This window comes from Elephantulus edwardii, unplaced genomic scaffold, assembly GCF_000299155.1.
Source record: "Elephantulus edwardii isolate Elephantulus edwardi_28Jun2011 unplaced genomic scaffold, EleEdw1.0 scaffold00100, whole genome shotgun sequence".
Classification (NCBI taxonomy): Eukaryota; Metazoa; Chordata; class Mammalia; order Macroscelidea; family Macroscelididae; genus Elephantulus; species Elephantulus edwardii.
This window is the reverse complement of record NW_006399850.1, coordinates 9,068,844-9,075,114: the sequence shown is the minus strand read 5'-3', so window position 1 is coordinate 9,075,114 and position 6,271 is coordinate 9,068,844. Positions and strand designations below refer to the sequence as shown.

The 6,271-nt window shown below is 41.2% G+C and overlaps 1 pseudogene; it reads right to left on the bottom strand.

Moving 5' to 3' along the window:
* Positions 1 to 2,465: 2,465 nt before the first annotated feature.
* LOC102868808 overlaps positions 2,466 to 6,271 on the bottom strand; it is a 163,474-nt pseudogene continuing 159,668 nt past the window's right edge.

Genomic DNA, 6,271 nt, shown 5'->3' with positions numbered 1-6,271 from the left:
CCTCTCAAGCATGATGTCCCTCTCCAAGGATGGGTCCCTCCTTACAACATGTCCAAAGTATGTTAGACGGAGCCTCAGAATCCTTGCCTCCAAGGAGCAGCCTGGTTTAACCCTCTCCAGGATGAATCTATTGTTTCCTTAGCAGTCCATAGTACCCTCAATACTCTTCTCCAGCACCACAGCTCAAAGGCATCAATTCTCCTTCTATCCTCCCTAGTCATTGTCCAACTCTCTGATGCATAACAAGTGATAGCAAAGACCATGGCTTGTATCAGACGCACCTTAGTCTCCAGGGATACACCATTGCTCTTCAGTACTTTGGAGAGGTCCCTAACAGCAGACTTTCCTATCACATCTTTTAATTTCCTAGCTGCTGATGCCAAGAGTGTTGACTGTGGAGCCAAGCAAACTAAAGTTGTGAACAATCTTAATCTCTTCACCATCCATCCTGATGCTGCCAATTTTGGTCCAGTGGTGAGAATCTTTGTCTTCTTCATATTGAACCTCAATCCATATTGAAGGCTGCAGTCTTGACCCTCTGTAGCAAGCGCTTGAGATCCTCCTCAGTTTCAGCAAGCAGGGTTGTGTCATCTGCATAATGCAGATTATTGCTAGATCTTCCACCAAACCTGACACCACATTTCTCCTCATAGAGCCCAGCCTCCTGGATAATCTGTTCTGTAAACAGGTTGAAAAGGTATATCTTGAGCAAAACCAAATAAACCTGGCATGGAGGAATACATACAGAATGTGCCTCAGAAGTAAATATGGTGAAATTTTTCTCTCATATTTATCAGACATGTTATCAGGGGCCCAATCCCTGCAGAAAGTCATGGTGCTTGATTAAGTAGAGGCTCATGTGTAAAGACGATTCTTAACAAGAGGAGTTGACACAATGACTGACTTTAACTTTGGGTAAGCACAGCAAATGGACTGAGGATGGTTCAGGATAAGGTTGTATATTTAATGTGCAGTGGCTATTATTAGGAATCAGTTGAACAATATGTAACAATAACAACAATAAATTATGAAAACTTTTTTGTTAAATTGGGACATATGTGGGAGATAAATCATGTATAAATAAAATTATCTATATATTTTAAAAGGCTACAAAATTAGGTAGATGGATGGCACAAGTCACAGCAGAATGCATTTTATTCACATGATTTATGGCATCTGAAGGAAAATTAGTATTTTGCAAAGGTATTGATCATGAAAAGGTCATCAATTTTGTTTCTTTTTTCTCTTTTTTTGAAAAGATGATGAAGTGTTCTTCTTCTATTACTCAAAACTCTAGACTTCAGAGTGTGTGAATATCAATCCACAGGTAATCTCTTCAGGTAAACAAATGGGAAAAACAAGATTAGGTTATTTTCTTTCTCAATTTGGGTTAAATGAAATATTTCTATTTCCATACAAAGTAACTTAGTACTTACTTAAACTCTGTTATCAGTTAAAATACATCGGTATTGGTGTTGGTGGTGCTATTATTGTTGTTAGGTGTTGTAGAGTCCAGTGCAACTCACAGTGGCACTCTGAACAACAGACCTGAATCCTTTCCTATCCTGTGCGATCATCACCACCTAACATACGTGAGCAGTCAGTCACTGTGTTGATCTACCTCAGTGGGATTTGCCTTGCTTTCCTTGACCCTTCATGATTCCCCTTTCCAAGAAACAGCTTCTACCACGTTCAAAGTATAACAGGCGAAGATTTGCCATCCTTGCATCCAAGGAGCACTCTGGTTTCTTTTTTCCTTAGGCACCAAAACGGTTATAACCCCATCTTCCTACTCTTAACACATTATAAGCCAAGATAACCTCTTTTAACACAGGGTTAGGATAGGAACCAATATCTGAGGTAGACCTATATTGGCTTTTACTTTTTTCTGTCCCCTCTCAAAATCTGGCTGTTATTCCTTTGTTCTTTTTCGGTCATCCTTTAACAAGTCTGCCCTAACCCATGTAAATTAGGGACTAAAAGCGCTAACCTCCTTATGCCCAGTTTTTGAGAATGCCTAATACCAAGCTAGGCCTAGGAATATTTAAATTCTAACAGTTCCACCTTGCCCCCTTTTTGAATGCTCCTTCCCATCTGTCATGGGTTGAGGAACCTGTAAATCAAGCACATGATTAAAGGTCCTAAGACCCGGTAAGGACCTTTATTGCCACTACAAGTTTAAATACTGAATGTGCACTTCCAATACCCCTGTGTGCTTCCCTGCAGATGTCTCCTTCATACCTCTATCATAAGAGCTTTGGAAGAGGTTCTTCAGTGTCTCCTGACATACCTGTAACAGTATAAAGTACAAAGAGGTGGCCAAAGGCTAAGTGACCAGCCACAGGAAGTCAATGAGGAGGGGCAGGGTGGCAATGACAAACCAAGGTCAAAGTTAGTGTCATTTGTTCTTGGAAAGAACTGGATCCTGGGCAGGGACATCATTTGGAAGACAAGGAGCAATGACATCAGGCTTGACTTTCAGCAACGACAGTGATGACCCTTGAAGGGCCATCCGAGGGTATACCCAGGTACTTCGTCTTCTCAGTCAGCTTGGTCAGCTTCATGTTCAGCTTGCCTGGTGAGCTGCAGCCACTGCCTGGTCCAACTTTTTGGATAGGGAGTGGACCGCATACTCGTCTTGATGGATCCACATTTCAATCTGTGCCAGCACCTGGTTGGTGAAGAGTTATTCATTACAAAGCTGGGGTGGCCCATAGCACAGCCCAGGTTGACCAGCTGGCTTTTAGTAAACAGGACGATGCAGTACCCATTCCTTAGCTGGTATCGGTCCCCCCGGGGCTTTATGTTCACCTTCTCCACAGCATTCTGACTGAGCCCCTTGACGCCAATCTTCACAACTAACTGTCCAATGTTACACATGATGATATTCTCTGCTCAAGGATGACATCAACACAGCCTATGATTGTGACAAAGATGTTGCCTTCCTTACAGACCTCACCCATGGTAATTACCTCATAGGCATCCATGACAGCCTTCAGTGTGTTGATGAGGTCAATCTCAGTGATGATGATTTGGGCTCTGAAGCCTCTCAGGGCCTGAACAGGGCCCTTGCCCACATTGCTCTAGCCTGCCTCCACTGTCACCTTACCTGTAATCATCACATCTGTGGCTCTCTTGATGTCATCTACTAGTGGCTTTTGGCAGCCATAGAGGCTGTCAAACTTGCTCTTGGCACTCTCAAAATCCCATTGGCCCTTATCTTACACAGACTGTGGCCTCCAGTCATAGTTTCCTCAGAGATATCTCGGATACTCAACAAGAGCTGTGGGTACTTGGTGTGAATAAGGCTGGTGAGGTAACCACTGTCACCCAGAATCATGTTGAGTTATCCATCCTTGAAGTGCAGAGTCTGCTCAATGCACTACAGGTACTCCTCATCTTTTTTTGCCTTTCCAGTACACCGGAATGCCAGGCCTGCCACTGGCAGATGACACATGGACCTGGGTAGAGAAGAGGTTGCAGCTGGACCATTGGACCTTAGCACCCACGGATATGAGAGTCTCAGTGAGGACCGCTGTCACCACAATCATGTACAGGCACCAAGTGATGCAGATGCCCTTCAGTGGCTTGGAGACCGAGTACATCTCCTGAGTGCACATCAGGCCTGTCTTCACATTCTCCACAATGCCCAGGGCTTTGTGTTCCCAGGAGGCCAGGCTGATGACAGAAACTTTATAGGGAAGTTTGTGTGACTGGTTGGCAGCCCTTTGGCACAGAGTGAGGGCAAGAGCAAATGAGGGTGGGCCTCTGGCTAAGGAGAAGCAGTGAGTAGGCTATGGCGGGCAGCAAGTTTCTCCTTTTCCAAGACACAAAGTTTTGTCCTTTTAGCAGTCCATAGACTATTCAGCACTCTTCTCCAACACTGCAAATCAAAAGTGTCAATTCTTCTGTCATCTTTTTCATTGTCCAATTTTTAGATGCCTAGAAAGTGGTTGAAAACTCCAGGGCCTGAATCAGGTACACCATATTCTTCAACTGATGTTGTCAGTATTTTAGTGAGGTCCCTGACGGCAAACTTGCTCAAAGTAAGGCATAAATCTCCTTATCTCCTCACTATTGGTACCAAGAATGCTAATTGTGAATCCATGTAAGATGAAATAATGGCAGCTTTGATCCTTTCTATCATGGTATTGCCTATTGGCCCAGTGGTAAGAACCTTGGTTTTCTTCATGTTGAGATGCAATTCATATTGAAGACTAGTCTTTGATGTACTGCTACAAGCGCTAAGATCCTCTTCACTTTTAGCAACCAAGATTGTGTCGTCTGCTTAACATAGTTGTGGATGAGTCTTCCTTAGATCTATTTTTCATTTTACATTGATTTAGTTACAAAGTTTGTAGACATTTATTTTCACACCAGATCTTTCCCATTTCCTTTTCCCATCCCTCTCTCTACCCATCAAATTGTGCAATGCTATGATTACCCTCCCTGCCTTTCCTCATCCATCTGCTCCTACTCTCCTTCCTTTGGATGCTCATACATGTTTTACTAGTTATCCTTCTTATTTTACAATAATGATCTTCTACTGCATTTGTCCTTATCAGACTGAGTTATTTCACTTAACATAATGCTCTCCAGTTTTTCTCAAGTTAGTTAGTAATTTTCAAAACTCATTGCTCCTGCATGCTGTGTGGTATTCCATGTGTGAATATACTATTTCTCAATCTATTCAATTTTGGTTGGACATTTGGACTGTTTCCATGTTCTTGTAATGATTAATAATTGGTATACAAATCTCCTTTTGTGCCTCAGTTCTAATTTTCTCAAGGTATATTCCAAGCCGTAGAATAGCTGGGTCATATAGAATTTCTATATTCAGCTCTCTGAGGAAATGCTAAAATGACTTCCAAAGTGGTTGTACAATTTTACAATCCCACCAAGAGTGTGTAAGAGTTCCCATCTCTCTGTTACCTGCAGAAAGCTGAAACAGGATCCACATTTCACATCATAAGAAAAAACAACTCAAGGTGGACCAGAGACCTGGGATTAAAGTCCCAAACCATAAAATTAATCAGAGACAACCTGGGATCAAACATAGATGGCCTAGTATATGGTTTAAAGAGACTGCCAAATACAGCCAAAAATGCTCAACTTGGAGAGGATAAAATTGATTAAACTTTTCCAAATTGTGGTATGTTCACACAATGGAATATTTTGTAGCATGTAAAGAAGCACTGATAAATCACTCTCTAGTTTGGGAGTGACCGGAAAATATTATGCCAAGTCAGTCCCATCAGGAAAAATACTGTATAAGACCATTATTGTAGAAACAGATAACTAGTAGAGTGTGTATGAGAATCTAAGGGGTGCAGGAGCAGAAGGGTGGAGGGGAGGGTAATCATGGGGTCACACAGTTTGATGGGTGGAAGGTGATGGTTTCGGTAGGTGGGGAGGATCTGGGATGAGGGGTAGTGTATATAAACTTTGTCCTGTAAATCAGTGTAAAAATAAAAAAAAGGTATTTGCAATAAATAAACAAATCATTATAACTGCACACACAAAAATGTTGAACAATGTTTAAGGGAAGGAACCCTACTCTTAAAAGACAAAGAACACACAAAAAATTATAAAGAAAATATTCACAGTTTAACACTTTCCAAGTCTCCAATTAAAAAAAAGTAAATTACATCAAATAGAAATTATTTAGTCTTCCTTATTCATTGACCAACTTTCATAAGCAAATGAACTTCTAATAAAACAAGGCTTGAGTCAGGTGCATCTTATACTTTAAACTGACATTCTTTTCCTTTAGCACTTTGAAGAGGTCCTTGACAGCAGATTTTCCCAAAGCAAGGTATCTTTTTCTTTCATGACTTTTGCTTCCATGGATGTGGATTGTGACAAGTAAAATGAAATTGTTGACAGCTTATAAAAAAGTTTCTATCTGTCCACATCCTCTCCAAAAGGTATTGCCTGAAATCCTGTTAAACTTTGATCTCCTATCTCTCTTCATAGTGTCCAAGCTCAGGAATTAGTTGCTCAGTCTTCAATCTGAAGGGGTATGAAGAAAGAATACAACCCTGACACACATCCTTCCTGATTTTAAACCATACAGCGTTCTGTTATCCTCTTCAGACAATAGCTTCTTGAGGTAGGTATAGATTTCTTATAAGCACACTTGAGTATTATTATGAGCACAACTTTGCTCCCATTCTTCTCAAGGCTAGCCATAGTTATTATGATCCATGGTCAAATGTCTCTGTATACTCAATAAAACAGAGATAAATATTTTTCTGGTATTCTCTGCTTT